The sequence below is a fragment of the Medicago sativa genome, chromosome 2 (genome assembly GCF_051527215.1).
Source record: "Medicago sativa cultivar Bolivia chromosome 2, Bolivia_mono, whole genome shotgun sequence".
Lineage (NCBI taxonomy): Eukaryota > Viridiplantae > Streptophyta > Magnoliopsida > Fabales > Fabaceae > Medicago > Medicago sativa.
In genome coordinates, this window is record NC_140750.1 from 31,288,425 (window position 1) to 31,309,928 (window position 21,504).

At 32.5% G+C, this 21,504-nt stretch overlaps 4 long non-coding RNA genes across 4 annotated transcripts; all 4 read right to left on the reverse strand.

The window, feature by feature from the left end:
- Positions 1-6,577: 6,577 nt before the first annotated feature.
- LOC146946222 (uncharacterized) lies at positions 6,578-7,247 on the reverse strand. Its single transcript, XR_015026666.1, has 2 exons — positions 7,045-7,247; positions 6,578-6,941 (listed from the first exon to the last, which is right to left on the reverse strand). It is a non-coding gene; the product is annotated as an uncharacterized LOC146946222 (long non-coding RNA).
- Positions 7,248-10,732: 3,485 nt separating this feature from the next.
- LOC146946223 (uncharacterized) lies at positions 10,733-11,394 on the reverse strand. The gene is made up of 2 exons (XR_015026667.1): positions 11,200-11,394; positions 10,733-11,096 (listed from the first exon to the last, which is right to left on the reverse strand). It is a non-coding gene; the product is annotated as an uncharacterized LOC146946223 (long non-coding RNA).
- A 3,439-nt stretch (positions 11,395-14,833) lies between these two features.
- Positions 14,834-15,503, reverse strand: LOC146946224 (uncharacterized). Its single transcript, XR_015026668.1, has 2 exons — positions 15,301-15,503; positions 14,834-15,197 (listed from the first exon to the last, which is right to left on the reverse strand). It is a non-coding gene; the product is annotated as an uncharacterized LOC146946224 (long non-coding RNA).
- A 3,551-nt stretch (positions 15,504-19,054) lies between these two features.
- Positions 19,055-19,625, reverse strand: LOC146946225 (uncharacterized). Its single transcript, XR_015028232.1, has 2 exons — positions 19,423-19,625; positions 19,055-19,319 (listed from the first exon to the last, which is right to left on the reverse strand). It is a non-coding gene; the product is annotated as an uncharacterized LOC146946225 (long non-coding RNA).
- Positions 19,626-21,504: the final 1,879 nt, after the last annotated feature.

The following is a 21,504-nucleotide window of genomic DNA, read 5'->3' on the forward strand; positions in this document are numbered from 1 at the left end:
ATATCCATATCCACGTTAAGAACTTGAATTCAATTGCATGATGAAAAACATATATGTTCCAGTCCATATTAATATAAAATCAAAACACGAAAGTGAAAATCAATATCACTTAGTGGTTCACATAAATCGCATAAAACTTAATTCGTGTAAAAGCATAAAAGCTCCAAGGTAGTTAAAATTGCAAATAAGTAAACCTCAAATTTATTACACACGCATAAGCTATTTATTAGATCCAAAATTATTTGCCATTTAATCATGATATGAAAGAAAATTAGTGTCACACCAATTCAATTAATTTGTCCCAAAAGAACCACACTCCATGACGTATGACACATTTGGATGGAAAAGGTGTAAGGAAAATATACCTTTCAAAATTAAGAATTTAACAATTCACATAAGATAGTATAGTACCAATTAGTAAACTACAATCTAGATTCATTCATGCAGAATTGAACATGAATATGAGTGACATTTTATTTACTGCATATATGCAAAAGAATTTTCCCCCAAAAAATAAAATTAAAAACAATTTGAAACCATCTCGGTTCAGGATTCACGAAGCCATAAGGATGTATATAAAATATATACCAACCGGAAAAAATGGAAAGGCACTTAAGGTCACAAGAGGGAAACGCCATATATATCACCCAGAAAAAGAACCGGAAAAAATGGAAAGGCACTTAAGGTCACAAGAGGGAAACGCCATATATATCACCCAGAAAAAGAATTGAAAGAATCAATAGATAATTGAAACCGTTTTCAAAAATACAAACTAGAAACCGAAACAATATGAAGATGTATATGTCGTAATTGATGGATAATACATAAAAGCCAAATAAAAACAATTACAAACCGAGGAAAACAATTACGGCACAAAAACCCTTATTTCCTCGATGTCAAATCAAACTGGCTTTGTTAATTCACAATTGAAATTAGGGTTCTAAATCATATAATAGAGGCTCTGATACCACATGTAAGCAATTTAATCATAAAGATCGAATTATTATATGAAATTAGAACACACTTACTTGGAAACTATCGGATTCGCCGAGATTTGAGACAAGAGTCTTCCTTTGCCTTTCAGATGCTCCAAACTTAGGGTTTTCGATGGGGCAAACCACTAATGAGCAGAATAGTCATAGTGATGGCAAAGGGACCTAGCCTCTCTATTTATAACCGTGCAACCCTAGGCACCACCCATCATGGGCCTAGTGTTTGGGCCTACACTATGTTTCTACACAAATCAGATCAAGTGCCCAAAAGCCCAATATTTATTGATCACTTTTATTAGGGCCTAAGCATCATCAAATGGATCACAACATCAGTCCGTTTTTATTAAAACCAAAACCAACAATTGATTGTAGCCCACAAAATATTAGAAGAAATTCTAACAATATTATGTTAGTAGTAAAGAATAAAATTTTAAATGAATGAAAAATGGTTTACCGTGAACGTTTGTTGTAATAAGTAATAGAGAAATAAAGTGGATCATAACATAAAAGAACTTCATAAGTTTGACCATATTTCCCCACTTTGAATGTAGAAATTAAGAAAGGATCCGACCATTTAAATACTTTTTAGCATACTTATTAAAATGTCTCTTAATTATATTGAAGTGTTGTGTGTGTCTCTTTAACACACTTAATAAGGAGGTCTTCACATAAAAAAATCAAGTCAAAGAAATAATTTTCATATTTTAACCTTTTGTGATAAAAAAGGGAAGTCACAAAAGAGTAATAACTTTAACACACTTAGTATGGAGGTCACATAAAAAAATCAAGTATAAGAAATATTTTTTTATATTTTAACCTTTTGTGATAAAAAAAGGGAAGTCACAAAAGAGTAATAATAATAATAATAATAATAATAATAATAATAATAATAATAATAATAATAATAATAATAATAATAATAATAATAATAATAATAATAATAATAATAATAATAATAATAATAATAATAATAATAATAATAATAATAATAATAATAATAATAATAATAATAATATAGGTTGACCATGTGGTACCCTCTAACCTAAAAGCATTTTTTTTAGCAAACCTAAAAGCATTTAAAATGTCATATATTCGAACATTTTAAAAATTAACATATAATAAGAGTGCACATTAAACTTAATTAAAATTCAGAATACTTCATTAAACAATAGAGAGAAAAAATGTATTTTCCCCTTAAAAACCTCCTTTTTTGTCACATTCATATATCTCCTGACTTATAAAATATATCTAGTTTGCAAAGACATTTAGATCACTCGGACTCTTTGAGTCCTTCCATCTCATCGTTTTTTTTTTTGTGGTGGCCGGGGTTTGAACCCCGACCTTACATATATTATGCATTGTCCCTACCAACTGAGCTAAGCTCACGAGGACATTTATGATAACCAAATTATATGGATTGTTTTTTTTAACTAACATTTTATATGGATTGTTGTTTTTGACTCGGAAATTAAACTAAACCTAACGAAAAGAAGTAAATTGGGTAGATTTGTAAGAGTTGTTTTTTTGCAATGAAAATAAAAGTAACTATGAATTAGAATTATGAAGGTGATTCATATTTTTCGTATCCCCTCTATCTGCTTCTTGGGTAGATTATGTTCTTAGAGCACCAAGTACTATTTGAGATTTATGCTCACGACGACTATAAAATTCCTATTCCAATTATGGTTCAAGTCCCCTTCGTGCAAAATTTCTCTCTAATCGTGGACTTATAATATCATGAGCGTTAAGGCACGTTAAGCAAAATCATTGAATAACTGATTTATCGGAGAACGGCCGCAGTAACTAATATATCTTGGTTTCCGGTTTGAAAGGTTGACAATACAAGTGAATAAAATTCATTTCAAGTTCCTAGAGTTTCACTATGAAAGAACGATCGAAAATGGGAAGCAAACACAAGAAATCGCACCTGAGGGGCTGCCTCAGGCACCCGTGCGCCTGCACCATGCTCTCCTGCGCCTGGGACAACTTTCCTTGCTGCCTTAGGCGCCCATTCTATATGCACCTGCACCTGGCGGATAAAAGACCAATTTTCTTCTCTTAACCCCTAAGTAACCTAATGATATAAATAGAGACCCTTGCCCGCTATTTTATTCTTTCTAGAGTATGTTTTTCTATTGTTTTGTTATGATGTCTATTTCCATGAGCAACTAAATCTCTTGATTAGGGTTCCACAATGAACCCCTTCTTATTTGTTGGAATTTATTAATAATGTTTTCATCCAGTTTATTGTTTTTATCGTGTTGAGATTTAAATAAGATTATGCATGTTCTTAATGCTTCGACAATTGGTTAACTACGAGTGTAACCTTGTATATTGATCTGTAGGATTAAAGTAGGCACTTACAACCCAAAATTTTATCAGTTCATTGGCTTTTCTAATTACTACTTCTAATAGAGGTTAGGAAGTTAAGGTTTGAGTTGTCTCCCTCGCTACTTTCCCTCTGATAACGCAGTACGCTTAGAACAAGTTACCTAGGGGAACTTAGAACGAGTAGCACCGTCGTGACACCTTAAATCAATGATACACAAAATAAGTTGTATTAAATGACTTTTTATAATATTAAATTAATTGTATTTTGGTCCTACTATTTAATAAAATTCACAAATATTGTCTCCGTAAGTTTAGCTATACAACAGGTTCCTCTCGGCGGTAATCGTACCGAGGCTATCAAGACACGAGAATTTTACATAGATAGTAACTCAGACACCTAGTATTTTTGAAAAAATCAAAGAACGAAGGGAAGAACGAAATATTTTCTCAGCGTGTCAGTGAAAGCACGTTTCTGAGTTTATTAATATAGAAAGAATATATTTTCCCGTTGAATAACCGTTTCTCCCCCATTAAAGGAAATTATTATATATTAATAATAAGTAATGAAATTGTTTTTAAGATGGAGCAGATTTGGTTACTCTTTTAAGGAAATCAGAATCACACATATGCCAATGTCAAGTCAAATTCATATTGGACAATACATAATATATGAAAGGTCTGAGGTTCGAACCCCAGATACTAAAAAAAAAAATAATAGATTTTTTTTTGCCCCTCATATATTACAATTGTTCTATTTGCGTGCCAATATGTATCTGTAGACTCCAAAAAAGGTGATCTTTGGGCCCAAATGTGGCAATTTACAACCCTAATCCTGACTCTTAACTTAAAAGAAGTATCACTTACTAGACGCTTGACCCGCGCTATCGCGCGGGTTTGTTGTAGACTATTGATCAATATGTTTTGATTACAATCAACTCAATCAATTTGAAAAATATATCATGTGTGCAGAAGCAAAGGTCCAATCACGAGAAATCTCTTTTGAAATTGGGGTAATATGACCAAAATGTTACTTTTTGGATGGTTTGCATAAGCTTCTCCCTCTACACACTCTAACCATGGATTTCTTCAGGAACTCTTGAAAATTATCACAAAACAATGATGCACATGTGACAGCAAAATCTTTCATCTAGATATGGAAGACCATGAATCTGACGTAAATTGCAACTACCCTATTAATTGCCAATTAACATGCCATAGCTTTCTACCATAGATCTCCACCGTACATATCAATATAAACACAAACCAAGTAGAAACAACCCATCATTCAAACCTCCATAATTTCTCTAAACCATTCCCACAACAATTACTCCATGAATAGTTATAGAAGAAGTTAATAAGTGAGGGCCAGTATTGCAAATGCATAGTGGATAGCCAATTAAAATGATTTAGTTTTGATACTTCCATCTTTGATGCATATAATTATGTCTATCATCTATAATAAACCTCTAATCACAATTTAGAGAAACCCTTGCTAAACGTATGCTCTACAACTGTTCACAGTCTGAGTTATAACAATAAAGAAAACACTAACAACAAACATGTATTTGTATCATAATAGTAAGCTTTTGTGTGAATCCCAAACACAGGTGGAATTCACGTTATGTTTCTGATATTAATTCAGGCTATTTATACCGACAAGGCGACAATATTGCTTGAATCCACTTCATACAATGAAAGATAAACTGAATTTCAAATGGCTGTACATTTCAATGAATCATGCTGCACAAAGAATTACAACCAAAGAAAAAAAACAACAACAATTGAGCTGAGTAAAGATTGTGATCATGACTCTCAAATGAAGTATACACATGCAAGTGCAGTCACTCCATTCAGACCCTATGTTATTTTACTACTTGCATCTGTCTACATGATTGACATAAGTACCTTATCATTGGCGCCATCAACCAAGACCTGTGTGCACTATAATCTCGTTAACACATTCATTCAAACAATGAACTTGGATAAATCAACACAACGGACATTCTTGCATAAATAAGCATTGATATCCTGCTCTTTATCCAAACAGAATTAATAATAATACAATGTGTGTCTGCAACAACATAATTGTATTTGAATCAAATCAAAAGTTTGTCATCATTGAGGCATTTCATCAAACATCTTACAAACAAAACCCCTCATGAGCATAACATACCAAGAACATATAATAACAGGAATTAATAAGAGAATTGAAAGAGATGGTTTTGTTACCAATGGAGTGTTAAGCGGAGCACATTACCTGAGATGAAGCATTTTTGAAATCCAGTCATGGTGGCGAAGGAACCATCGATTTCCCTCTTAAATCAGATTCACGATCCTCAAATTGCCCTTGTTCTCTAGTCATGTATCATCTTCATCTTGTTTTTTCTTTTCTTCTCTCCCAAATCCGAGCCAGTCAAGATGGATGAAAGGAAGGCGACATTCGGAATGGTCGCGGACAGGGTGGGGTGCTTCAGACGAGAGGGTTTTTTTGGGTTGGGGGAGGAAGAGATTTGGAAACTGGGTGAGAGTGAGAGTAAAAGAAAGAGCTTTAAGAGAAATCAGGAACAACAATCAATGAATTGTTGACTAAGGGCGGTGGAGTGATGGAGACACTAAACATGTGAACTGAGTTTTTTTCTTTGAATCATGACCCCTAATGTCAAACAATGTGCTGATTTTTTCTGAATCATGACCCCTAATGTCAAACAATGTTGCACCTAGCATCTGGTTTCAACTCCCCAACGTGTTGCAGCAGGCTTCTCATTTCATTTGTCCACCATGGGGCCCAATGAATGGAACATGAGGGATTCAAATTTAAGGGCAATATAGTAAATGCTGCATCACATTTCATAATGTAGATTTTTCCCGCTTCTGAACTTGCATTACAAATTAGAAGAGTTGCAAAGGATGGAATTAGGGCAAACCTGCAGTTCATTACTACTTTTATAATATAATGATGACGCCTAAATTCACCTTTATTTGAAGTGAAAAATACTATTACAAAAATCAAGGTTGGGAGAGAAAAAAAAACTAATTTAGGGACAAAAAGGTTCATTTTAAAAAGGTAGAGAAAATTTGTAAGTAGAAAAAATAGGACCAAGAGCGTTTTCGAATTTACTATTGTACTTAAATTTTTTAAGTATTCCATTGTATCCTTCAATCATCTAATCTAAAGTAATTATAAGAGTCTATGTTTGAGTTATAATTAGTATTATCCAGATAAGAGTTAGGGTGTTATAGTGAAATAAATAGGATAAAAGACAATCTAAATAATATTATTTAATACTTTATATATTTCCATTAAAACCATATAAGGTTATAAAACCATAACACCATGGTATTTGAAATTAGGAAAGATTAAAAACAATTATTGGTTGTTAACACATTTATTCAATCACATATCGGAATATATTATCATAAATAATTTTTGCTAGTGCTAAAAATCATTCTTCCTTATAGGGCTTATGTGCACTCTCTTTGGTCTTGCACTCCAAGGAGTTTTTGGACCCTTATTCAAACGAATACAATCACATTTGAATTGGACACACTGTGCAATCCGAGGAAGAACACACTTAATTTTGTTCGTACATTCAGCATGATTATAACAATCATCATATGCTGTAATAGAAAAAGAGAATATAAGCATGTTACTACTTAACATGGATAAAATATTATGTTAGTAGTAAAGAATAAAATTTTAAATGAATGAAAAATGGTTTACCGTGAACGTTTGTTGTAATAAGTAATAGAGAAATAAAGTGGATCATAACATAAAAGAACTTCATAAGTTTGACCATATTTCCCCACTTTGAATGTAGAAATTAAGAAAGGATCCGACCATTTAAATACTTTTTAGCATACTTATTAAAATGTCTCTTAATTATATTGAAGTGTTGTGTGTGTCTCTTTAACACACTTAATAAGGAGGTCTACACATAAAAAAAATCAAGTCAAAGAAATAATTTTCATATTTTAACCTTTTGTGATAAAAAAGGGAAGTCACAAAAGAGTAATAACTTTAACACACTTAGTATGGAGGTCACATAAAAAAATCAAGTATAAGAATTTTTTTTTTATTTTAACCTTTTGTGATAAAAAAAAGGAAGTCACAAAAGAGTAATAATAATAATAATAATAATAATAATAATAATAATAATAATAATAATAATAATAATAATAATAATAATAATAATAATAATAATAATAATAATAATAATAATAATAATAATAGTAATAATAATATAGGTTGACCATGTGGTACCCTCTAACCTAAAAGCATTTTTTTTAGCAAACCTAAAAGCATTTAAAATGTCATATATTCGAACATTTTAAAAATTAACATATAATAAGAGTGCACATTAAACTTAATTAAAATTCAGAATACTTCATTAAACAATAGAGAGAAAAAATGTATTTTCCCCTTAAAAACCTCCTTTTTTGTCACATTCATATATCTCCTGACTTATAAAATATATCTAGTTTGCAAAGACATTTAGATCACTCGGACTCTTTGAGTCCTTCCATCTCATCGTTTTTTTTTTTGTGGTGGCCGGGGTTTGAACCCCGACCTTACATATATTATGCATTGTCCCTACCAACTGAGCTAAGCTCACGAGGATATTTATGATAACCAAATTATATGGATTGTTTTTTTTAACTAACATTTTATATGGATTGTTGTTTTTGACTCGGAAATTAAACTAAACCTAACGAAAAGAAGTAAATTGGGTAGATTTGTAAGAGTTGTTGTTTTGCAATGAAAATAAAAGTAACTATGAATTAGAATTATGAAGGTGATTCATATTTTTCGTATCCCCTCTATCTGCTTCTTGGGTAGATTATGTTCTTAGAGCACCAAGTACTATTTGAGATTTATGCTCACGACGACTATAAAATTAAGACCTATTCCAATTATGGTTCAAGTCCCCTTCGTGCAAAATTTCTCTCTAATCGTGGACTTATAATATCATGAGCGTTAAGGCACGTTAAGCAAAATCATTGAATAACTGATTTATCGGAGAACGGCCGCAGTAACTAATATATCTTGGTTTCTGGTTTGAAAGGTTGACAATACAAGTGAATAAAATTCATTTCAAGTTCCTAGGAGTTTCACTATGAAAGAACGATCGAAAATGGGAAGCAAACACAAGAAATCGCACCTGAGGGGCTGCCTCCCCGTGCGCCTGCACCATGCTCTCCTGCGCCTGGGACAACTTTCCTTGCTGCCTAGGCGCCCATTCTATATGCACCTGCGCCTGGCGGATAAAAGACCAATTTTCTTCTCTTAACCCCTAAGTAACCTAATGATATAAATAGAGACCCTTGCCCGCTATTTTATTCTTTCTAGGGTATGTTTTTCTATTGTTTTGTTATGATGTCTATTTCCATGAGCAACTAAATCTCTTGATTAGGGTTGCACAATGAACCCCTTCTTATTTGTTGGAATTTATTAATAATGTTTTCATCCAGTTTATTGTTTTTATCGTGTTGAGATTTAAATAAGATTATGCATGTTCTTAATGCTTCGACAATTGGTTAACTACGAGTGTAACCTTGTATATTGATCTGTAGGATTAAAGTAGGCACTTACAACCCAAAATTTTATCAGTTGATTGGCTTTTCTAATTACTACTTCTAATAGAGGTTAGGAAGTTAAGGTTTGAGTTGTCTCCCTCGCTACTTTCCCTCTGATAACGCAGTACGCTTAGAACAAGTTACCTAGGGGAACTTAGAACAAGTAGCACCATCGTGACACATTAAATCAATGATACACAAAATAAGTTGTATTAAATGACTTTTTATAATATTAAATTAATTGTATTTTGGTCCTACTATTTAATAAAATTCACAAATATTGTCTCCGTAAGTTTAGCTATACAACAGGTTCCTCTCGGCGGTAATCGTACCGAGGCTATCAAGAAAAAAAACAACAACAATTGAGCTGAGTAAAGATTGTGATCATGACTCTCAAATGAAGTATACACATGCAAGTGCAGTCACTCCATTCAGACCCTATGTTATTTTACTACTTGCATCTGTCTACATGATTGACATAAGTACCTTATCATTGGCGCCATCAACCAAGACCTGTGTGCACTATAATCTCGTTAACACATTCATTCAAACAATGAACTTGGATAAATCAACACAACGGACATTCTTGCATAAATAAGCATTGATATCCTGCTCTTTATCCAAACAGAATTAATAATAATACAATGTGTGTCTGCAACAACATAATTGTATTTGAATCAAATCAAAAGTTTGTCATCATTGAGGCATTTCATCAAACATCTTACAAACAAAACCCCTCATGAGCATAACATACCAAGAACATATAATAACAGGAATTAATAAGAGAATTGAAAGAGATGGTTTTGTTACCAATGGAGTGTTAAGCGGAGCACATTACCTGAGATGAAGCATTTTTGAAATCCAGTCATGGTGGCGAAGGAACCATCGATTTCCCTCTTAAATCAGATTCACGATCCTCAAATTGCCCTTGTTCTCTAGTCATGTATCATCTTCATCTTGTTTTTTCTTTTCTTCTCTCCCAAATCCGAGCCAGTCAAGATGGATGAAAGGAAGGCGACATTCGGAATGGTCGCGGACAGGGTGGGGTGCTTCAGACGAGAGGGTTTTTTTGGGTTGGGGGAGGAAGAGATTTGGAAACTGGGTGAGAGTGAGAGTAAAAGAAAGAGCTTTAAGAGAAATCAGGAACAACAATCAATGAATTGTTGACTAAGGGCGGTGGAGTGATGGAGACACTAAACATGTGAACTGAGTTTTTTTCTTTGAATCATGACCCCTAATGTCAAACAATGTGCTGATTTTTTCTGAATCATGACCCCTAATGTCAAACAATGTTGCACCTAGCATCTGGTTTCAACTCCCCAACGTGTTGCAGCAGGCTTCTCATTTCATTTGTCCACCATGGGGCCCAATGAATGGAACATGAGGGATTCAAATTTAAGGGCAATATAGTAAATGCTGCATCACATTTCATAATGTAGATTTTTCCCGCTTCTGAACTTGCATTACAAATTAGAAGAGTTGCAAAGGATGGAATTAGGGCAAACCTGCAGTTCATTACTACTTTTATAATATAATGATGACGCCTAAATTCACCTTTATTTGAAGTGAAAAATACTATTACAAAAATCAAGGTTGGGAGAGAAAAAAAAACTAATTTAGGGACAAAAAGGTTCATTTTAAAAAGGTAGAGAAAATTTGTAAGTAGAAAAAATAGGACCAAGAGCGTTTTCGAATTTACTATTGTACTTAAATTTTTTAAGTATTCCATTGTATCCTTCAATCATCTAATCTAAAGTAATTATAAGAGTCTATGTTTGAGTTATAATTAGTATTATCCAGATAAGAGTTAGGGTGTTATAGTGAAATAAATAGGATAAAAGACAATCTAAATAATATTATTTAATACTTTATATATTTCCATTAAAACCATATAAGGTTATAAAACCATAACACCATGGTATTTGAAATTAGGAAAGATTAAAAACAATTATTGGTTGTTAACACATTTATTCAATCACATATCGGAATATATTATCATAAATAATTTTTGCTAGTGCTAAAAATCATTCTTCCTTATAGGGCTTATGTGCACTCTCTTTGGTCTTGCACTCCAAGGAGTTTTTGGACCCTTATTCAAACGAATACAATCACATTTGAATTGGACACACTGTGCAATCCGAGGAAGAACACACTTAATTTTGTTCGTACATTTAGCATGATTATAACAATCATCATATGCTGTAATAGAAAAAGAGAATATAAGCATGTTACTACTTAACATGGATAAAATATTATGTTAGTAGTAAAGAATAAAATTTTAAATGAATGAAAAATGGTTTACCGTGAACGTTTGTTGTAATAAGTAATAGAGAAATAAAGTGGATCATAACATAAAAGAACTTCATAAGTTTGACCATATTTACCCACTTTGAATGTAGAAATTAAGAAAGGATCCGACCATTTAAATACTTTTTAGCATACTTATTAAAATGTCTCTTAATTATATTGAAGTGTTGTGTGTGTCTCTTTAACACACTTAATAAGGAGGTCTACACATAAAAAAAATCAAGTCAAAGAAATAATTTTCATATTTTAACCTTTTGTGATAAAAAAGGGAAGTCACAAAAGAGTAATAACTTTAACACACTTAGTATGGAGGTCACATAAAAAAATCAAGTATAAGAATTTTTTTTTTATTTTAACCTTTTGTGATAAAAAAAAAAGGAAGTCACAAAAGAGTAATAATAATAATAATAATAATAATAATAATAATAATAATAATAATAATAATAATAATAATAATAATAATAATAATAATAATAATAATAATAATAATAATAATAGTAATAATAATATAGGTTGACCATGTGGTACCCTCTAACCTAAAAGCATTTTTTTTAGCAAACCTAAAAGCATTTAAAATGTCATATATTCGAACATTTTAAAAATTAACATATAATAAGAGTGCACATTAAACTTAATTAAAATTCAGAATACTTCATTAAACAATAGAGAGAAAAAATGTATTTTCCCCTTAAAAACCTCCTTTTTTGTCACATTCATATATCTCCTGACTTATAAAATATATCTAGTTTGCAAAGACATTTAGATCACTCGGACTCTTTGAGTCCTTCCATCTCATCGTTTTTTTTTTGTGGTGGCCGGGGTTTGAACCCCGACCTTACATATATTATGCATTGTCCCTACCAACTGAGCTAAGCTCACGAGGATATTTATGATAACCAAATTATATGGATTGTTTTTTTTAACTAACATTTTATATGGATTGTTGTTTTTGACTCGGAAATTAAACTAAACCTAACGAAAAGAAGTAAATTGGGTAGATTTGTAAGAGTTGTTGTTTTGCAATGAAAATAAAAGTAACTATGAATTAGAATTATGAAGGTGATTCATATTTTTCGTATCCCCTCTATCTGCTTCTTGGGTAGATTATGTTCTTAGAGCACCAAGTACTATTTGAGATTTATGCTCACGACGACTATAAAATTAAGACCTATTCCAATTATGGTTCAAGTCCCCTTCGTGCAAAATTTCTCTCTAATCGTGGACTTATAATATCATGAGCGTTAAGGCACGTTAAGCAAAATCATTGAATAACTGATTTATCGGAGAACGGCCGCAGTAACTAATATATCTTGGTTTCCGGTTTGAAAGGTTGACAATACAAGTGAATAAAATTCATTTCAAGTTCCTAGGAGTTTCACTATGAAAGAACGATCGAAAATGGGAAGCAAACACAAGAAATCGCACCTGAGGGGCTGCCTCCCCGTGCGCCTGCACCATGCTCTCCTGCGCCTGGGACAACTTTCCTTGCTGCCTAGGCGCCCATTCTATATGCACCTGCGCCTGGCGGATAAACGACGAATTTTCTTCTCTTAACCCCTAAGTAACCTAATGATATAAATAGAGACCCTTGCCCGCTATTTTATTCTTTCTAGGGTATGTTTTTCTATTGTTTTGTTATGATGTCTATTTCCATGAGCAACTAAATCTCTTGATTAGGGTTGCACAATGAACCCCTTCTTATTTGTTGGAATTTATTAATAATGTTTTCATCCAGTTTATTGTTTTTATCGTGTTGAGATTTAAATAAGATTATGCATGTTCTTAATGCTTCGACAATTGGTTAACTACGAGTGTAACCTTGTATATTGATCTGTAGGATTAAAGTAGGCACTTACAACCCAAAATTTTATCAGTTCATTGGCTTTTCTAATTACTACTTCTAATAGAGGTTAGGAAGTTAAGGTTTGAGTTGTCTCCCTCGCTACTTTCCCTCTGATAACGCAGTACGCTTAGAACAAGTTACCTAGGGGAACTTAGAACAAGTAGCACCATCGTGACACATTAAATCAATGATACACAAAATAAGTTGTATTAAATGACTTTTTCACAAATATTGTCTCCGTAAGTTTAGCTATACAACAGGTTCCTCTCGGCGGTAATCGTACCGAGGCTATCAAGAAAAAAAACAACAACAATTGAGCTGAGTAAAGATTGTGATCATGACTCTCAAATGAAGTATACACATGCAAGTGCAGTCACTCCATTCAGACCCTATGTTATTTTACTACTTGCATCTGTCTACATGATTGACATAAGTACCTTATCATTGGCGCCATCAACCAAGACCTGTGTGCACTATAATCTCGTTAACACATTCATTCAAACAATGAACTTGGATAAATCAACACAACGGACATTCTTGCATAAATAAGCATTGATATCCTGCTCTTTATCCAAACAGAATTAATAATAATACAATGTGTGTCTGCAACAACATAATTGTATTTGAATCAAATCAAAAGTTTGTCATCATTGAGGCATTTCATCAAACATCTTACAAACAAAACCCCTCATGAGCATAACATACCAAGAACATATAATAACAGGAATTAATAAGAGAATTGAAAGAGATGGTTTTGTTACCAATGGAGTGTTAAGCGGAGCACATTACCTGAGATGAAGCATTTTTGAAATCCAGTCATGGTGGCGAAGGAACCATCGATTTCCCTCTTAAATCAGATTCACGATCCTCAAATTGCCCTTGTTCTCTAGTCATGTATCATCTTCATCTTGTTTTTTCTTTTCTTCTCTCCCAAATCCGAGCCAGTCAAGATGGATGAAAGGAAGGCGACATTCGGAATGGTCGCGGACAGGGTGGGGTGCTTCAGACGAGAGGGTTTTTTTGGGTTGGGGGAGGAAGAGATTTGGAAACTGGGTGAGAGTGAGAGTAAAAGAAAGAGCTTTAAGAGAAATCAGGAACAACAATCAATGAATTGTTGACTAAGGGCGGTGGAGTGATGGAGACACTAAACATGTGAACTGAGTTTTTTTCTTTGAATCATGACCCCTAATGTCAAACAATGTGCTGATTTTTTCTGAATCATGACCCCTAATGTCAAACAATGTTGCACCTAGCATCTGGTTTCAACTCCCCAACGTGTTGCAGCAGGCTTCTCATTTCATTTGTCCACCATGGGGCCCAATGAATGGAACATGAGGGATTCAAATTTAAGGGCAATATAGTAAATGCTGCATCACATTTCATAATGTAGATTTTTCCCGCTTCTGAACTTGCATTACAAATTAGAAGAGTTGCAAAGGATGGAATTAGGGCAAACCTGCAGTTCATTACTACTTTTATAATATAATGATGACGCCTAAATTCACCTTTATTTGAAGTGAAAAATACTATTACAAAAATCAAGGTTGGGAGAGAAAAAAAAACTAATTTAGGGACAAAAAGGTTCATTTTAAAAAGGTAGAGAAAATTTGTAAGTAGAAAAAATAGGACCAAGAGCGTTTTCGAATTTACTATTGTACTTAAATTTTTTAAGTATTCCATTGTATCCTTCAATCATCTAATCTAAAGTAATTATAAGAGTCTATGTTTGAGTTATAATTAGTATTATCCAGATAAGAGTTAGGGTGTTATAGTGAAATAAATAGGATAAAAGACAATCTAAATAATATTATTTAATACTTTATATATTTCCATTAAAACCATATAAGGTTATAAAACCATAACACCATGGTATTTGAAATTAGGAAAGATTAAAAACAATTATTGGTTGTTAACACATTTATTCAATCACATATCGGAATATATTATCATAAATAATTTTTGCTAGTGCTAAAAATCATTCTTCCTTATAGGGCTTATGTGCACTCTCTTTGGTCTTGCACTCCAAGGAGTTTTTGGACCCTTATTCAAACGAATACAATCACATTTGAATTGGACACACTGTGCAATCCGAGGAAGAACACACTTAATTTTGTTCGTACATTCAGCATGATTATAACAATCATCATATGCTGTAATAGAAAAAGAGAATATAAGCATGTTACTACTTAACATGGATAAAATATTATGTTAGTAGTAAAGAATAAAATTTTAAATGAATGAAAAATGGTTTACCGTGAACGTTTGTTGTAATAAGTAATAGAGAAATAAAGTGGATCATAACATAAAAGAACTTCATAAGTTTGACCATATTTCCCCACTTTGAATGTAGAAATTAAGAAAGGATCCGACCATTTAAATACTTTTTAGCATACTTATTAAAATGTCTCTTAATTATATTGAAGTGTTGTGTGTGTCTCTTTAACACACTTAATAAGGAGGTCTACACATAAAAAAAATCAAGTCAAAGAAATAATTTTCATATTTTAACCTTTTGTGATAAAAAAGGGAAGTCACAAAAGAGTAATAACTTTAACACACTTAGTATGGAGGTCACATAAAAAAATCAAGTATAAGAATTTTTTTTTTATTTTAACCTTTTGTGATAAAAAAAAGGAAGTCACAAAAGAGTAATAATAATAATAATAATAATAATAATAATAATAATAATAATAATAATAATAATAATAATAATAATAATAATAATAATAGTAATAATAATATAGGTTGACCATGTGGTACCCTCTAACCTAAAAGCATTTTTTTTAGGAAACCTAAAAGCATTTAAAATGTCATATATTCGAACATTTTAAAAATTAACATATAATAAGAGTGCACATTAAACTTAATTAAAATTCAGAATACTTCATTAAACAATAGAGAGAAAAAATGTATTTTCCCCTTAAAAACCTCCTTTTTTGTCACATTCATATATCTCCTGACTTATAAAATATATCTAGTTTGCAAAGACATTTAGATCACTCGGACTCTTTGAGTCCTTCCATCTCATCGTTTTTTTTTTGTGGTGGCCGGGGTTTGAACCCCGACCTTACATATATTATGCATTGTCCCTACCAACTGAGCTAAGCTCACGAGGATATTTATGATAACCAAATTATATGGATTGTTTTTTTTAACTAACATTTTATATGGATTGTTGTTTTTGACTCGGAAATTAAACTAAACCTAACGAAAAGAAGTAAATTGGGTAGATTTGTAAGAGTTGTTGTTTTGCAATGAAAATAAAAGTAACTATGAATTAGAATTATGAAGGTGATTCATATTTTTCGTATCCCCTCTATCTGCTTCTTGGGTAGATTATGTTCTTAGAGCACCAAGTACTATTTGAGATTTATGCTCACGACGACTATAAAATTAAGACCTATTCCAATTATGGTTCAAGTCCCCTTCGTGCAAAATTTCTCTCTAATCGTGGACTTATAATATCATGAGCGTTAAGGCACGTTAAGCAAAATCATTGAATAACTGATTTATCGGAGAACGGCCGCAGTAACTAATATATCTTGGTTTCTGGTTTGAAAGGTTGACAATACAAGTGAATAAAATTCATTTCAAGTTCCTAGGAGTTTCACTATGAAAGAACGATCGAAAATGGGAAGCAAACACAAGAAATCGCACCTGAGGGGCTGCCTCCCCGTGCGCCTGCACCATGCTCTCCTGCGCCTGGGACAACTTTCCTTGCTGCCTAGGCGCCCAGTCTATATGCACCTGCGCCTGGCGGATAAAAGACCAATTTTCTTCTCTTAACCCCTAAGTAACCTAATGATATAAATAGAGACCCTTGCCCGCTATTTTATTCTTTCTAGGGTATGTTTTTCTATTGTTTTGTTATGATGTCTATTTCCATGAGCAACTAAATCTCTTGATTAGGGTTGCACAATGAACCCCTTCTTATTTGTTGGAATTTATTAATAATGTTTTCATCCAGTTTATTGTTTTTATCGTGTTGAGATTTAAATAAGATTATGCATGTTCTTAATGCTTCGACAATTGGTTAACTACGAGTGTAACCTTGTATATTGATCTGTAGGATTAAAGTAGGCACTTACAACCCAAAATTTTATCAGTTCATTGGCTTTTCTAATTACTACTTCTAATAGAGGTTAGGAAGTTAAGGTTTGAGTTGTCTCCCTCGCTACTTTCCCTCTGATAACGCAGTACGCTTAGAACAAGTTACCTAGGGGAACTTAGAACAAGTAGCACCATCGTGACACATTAAATCAATGATACACAAAATAAGTTGTATTAAATGACTTTTTATAATATTAAATTAATTGTATTTTGGTCCTACTATTTAATAAAATTCACAAATATTGTCTCCGTAAGTTTAGCTATACAACAGGTTCCTCTCGGCGGTAATCGTACCGAGGCTATCAAGAAAAAAAACAACAACAATTGAGCTGAGTAAAGATTGTGATCATGACTCTCAAATGAAGTATACACATGCAAGTGCAGTCACTCCATTCAGACCCTATGTTATTTTACTACTTGCATCTGTCTACATGATTGACATAAGTACCTTATCATTGGCGCCATCAACCAAGACCTGTGTGCACTATAATCTCGTTAACACATTCATTCAAACAATGAACTTGGATAAATCAACACAACGGACATTCTTGCATAAATAAGCATTGATATCCTGCTCTTTATCCAAACAGAATTAATAATAATACAATGTGTGTCTGCAACAACATAATTGTATTTGAATCAAATCAAAAGTTTGTCATCATTGAGGCATTTCATCAAACATCTTACAAACAAAACCCCTCATGAGCATAACATACCAAGAACATATAATAACAGGAATTAATAAGAGAATTGAAAGAGATGGTTTTGTTACCAATGGAGTGTTAAGCGGAGCACATTACCTGAGATGAAGCATTTTTGAAATCCAGTCATGGTGGCGAAGGAACCATCGATTTCCCTCTTAAATCAGATTCACGATCCTCAAATTGCCCTTGTTCTCTAGTCATGTATCATCTTCATCTTGTTTTTTCTTTTCTTCTCTCCCAAATCCGAGCCAGTCAAGATGGATGAAAGGAAGGCGACATTCGGAATGGTCGCGGACAGGGTGGGGTGCTTCAGACGAGAGGGTTTTTTTGGGTTGGGGGAGGAAGAGATTTGGAAACTGGGTGAGAGTGAGAGTAAAAGAAAGAGCTTTAAGAGAAATCAGGAACAACAATCAATGAATTGTTGACTAAGGGCGGTGGAGTGATGGAGACACTAAACATGTGAACTGAGTTTTTTTCTTTGAATCATGACCCCTAATGTCAAACAATGTGCTGATTTTTTCTGAATCATGACCCCTAATGTCAAACAATGTTGCACCTAGCATCTGGTTTCAACTCCCCAACGTGTTGCAGCAGGCTTCTCATTTCATTTGTCCACCATGGGGCCCAATGAATGGAACATGAGGGATTCAAATTTAAGGGCAATATAGTAAATGCTGCATCACATTTCATAATGTAGATTTTTCCCGCTTCTGAACTTGCATTACAAATTAGAAGAGTTGCAAAGGATGGAATTAGGGCAAACCTGCAGTTCATTACTACTTTTATAATATAATGATGACGCCTAAATTCACCTTTATTTGAAGTGAAAAATACTATTACAAAAATCAAGGTTGGGAGAGAAAAAAAAAACTAATTTAGGGACAAAAAGGTTCATTTTAAAAAGGCAGAGAAAATTTGTAAGTAGAAAAAATAGGACCAAGAGCGTTTTCGAATTTACTATTGTACTTAAATTTTTTAAGTATTCCATTGTATCCTTCAATCATCTAATCTAAAGTAATTATAAGAGTCTATGTTTGAGTTATAATTAGTATTATCCAGATAAGAGTTAGGGTGTTATAGTGAAATAAATAGGATAAAAGACAATCTAAATAATATTATTTAATACTTTATATATTTCTATTAAAACCATATAAGGTTATAAAACCATAACACCATGGTATTTGAAATTAGGAAAGATTAAAAACAATTATTGGTTGTTAACACATTTATTCAATCACATATCGGAATATATTATCATAAATAATTTTTGCTAGTGCTAAAAATCATTCTTCCTTGTAGGGCTTATGTGCACTCTCTTTGGTCTTGCACTCCAAGGAGTTTTTGGACCCTTATTCAAACGAATACAATCACATTTGAATTGGACACACTGTGCAATCCGAGGAAGAACACACTTAATTTTGTTCGTACATTCAACATGATTATAACAATCATCATATGCTGTAATAGAAAAAGAGAATATAAGCATGTTACTACTTAACATGGATAAAATATTATGTTAGTAGTAAAGAATAAAATTTTAAATGAATGAAAAATGGTTTACCGTGAACGTTTGTTGTAATAAGTAATAGAGAAATAAAGTGGATCATAACATAAAAGAACTTCATAAGTTTGACCATATTTCCCCACTTTGAATGTAGAAATTAAGAAAGGATCCGACCATTTAAATACTTTTTAGCATACTTATTAAAATGTCTCTTAATTATATTGAAGTGTTGTGTGTGTCTCTTTAACACACTTAATAAGGAGGTCTACACATAAAAAAAATCAAGTCAAAGAAATAATTTTCATATTTTAACCTTTTGTGATAAAAAAGGGAAGTCACAAAAGAGTAATAACTTTAACACACTTAGTATGGAGGTCACATAAAAAAATCAAGTATAAGAATTTTTTTTTTATTTTAACCTTTTGTGATAAAAAAAAGGAAGTCACAAAAGAGTAATAATAATAATAATAATAATAATAATAATAATAATAATAATAATAATAATAATAATAATAGTAATAATAATATAGGTTGACCATGTGGTACCCTCTAACCTAAAAGCATTTTTTTTAGCAAACCTAAAAGCATTTAAAATGTCATATATTCGAACATTTTAAAAATTAACATATAATAAGAGTGCACATTAAACTTAATTAAAATTCAGAATACTTCATTAAACAATAGAGAGAAAAAATGTATTTTCCCCTTAAAAACCTCCTTTTTTGTCACATTCATATATCTCCTGACTTATAAAATATATCTAGTTTGCAAAGACATTTAGATCACTCGGACTCTTTGAGTCCTTCCATCTCATCGTTTTTTTTTGTGGTGGCCGGGGTTTGAACCCCGACCTTACATATATTATGCATTGTCCCTACCAACTGAGCTAAGCTCACGAGGATATTTATGATAACCAAATTATGTGGATTGTTTTTTTTAACTAACATTTTATATGGATTGTTGTTTTTGACTCGGAAATTAAACTAAACCTAACGAAAAGAAGTAAATTGGGTAGATTTGTAAGAGTTGTTGTTTTGCAATGAAAATAAAAGTAACTATGAATTAGAATTATGAAGGTGATTCATATTTTTCGTATCCCCTCTATCTGCTTCTTGGGTAGATTATGTTCTTAGAGCACCAAGTACTATTTGAGATTTATGCTCACGACGACTATAAAATTAAGACATATTCCAATTATGGTTCAAGTCCCCTTCGTGCAAAATTTCTCTCTAATCGTGGACTTATAATATCATGAGCGTTAAGGCACGTTAAGCAAAATCATTGAATAACTGATTTATCGGAGAACGGCCGCAGTAACTAATATATCTTGGTTTCCGGTTTGAAAGGTTGACAATACAAGTGAATAAAATTCATTTCAAGTTCCTAGGAGTTTCACTATGAAAGAACGATCGAAAATGGGAAGCAAACACAAGAAATCGCACCTGAGGGGCTGCCTCCCCGTGCGCCTGCACCATGCTCTCCTGCGCCTGGGACAACTTTCCTTGCTGCTTAGGCGCCCATTCTATATGCACCTGCGCCTGGCGGATAAAAGACCAATTTTCTTCTCTTAACCCCTAAGTAACCTAATGATATAAATAGAGACCCTTGCCCGCTATTTTATTCTTTCTAGGGTATGTTTTTCTATTGTTTTGTTATGATGTCTATTTCCATGAGCAACTAAATCTCTTGATTAGGGTTGCACAATGAACCCCTTCTTATTTGTTGGAATTTATTAATAATGTTTTCATCCAGTTTATTGTTTTTATCGTGTTGAGATTTAAATAAGATTATGCATGTTCTTAATGCTTCGACAATTGGTTAACTACGAGTGTAACCTTGTATATTGATCTGTAGGATTAAAGTAGGCACTTACAACCCAAAATTTTATCAGTTCATTGGCTTTTCTAATTACTACTTCTAATAGAGGTTAGGAAGTTAAGGTTTGAGTTGTCTCCCTCGCTACTTTCCCTCTGATAACGCAGTACGCTTAGAACAAGTTACCTAGGGGAACTTAGAACAAGTAGCACCATCGTGACACATTAAATCAATGATACACAAAATAAGTTGTATTAAATGACTTTTTATAATATTAAATTAATTGTATTTTGGTCCTACTATTTAATAAAATTCACAAATATT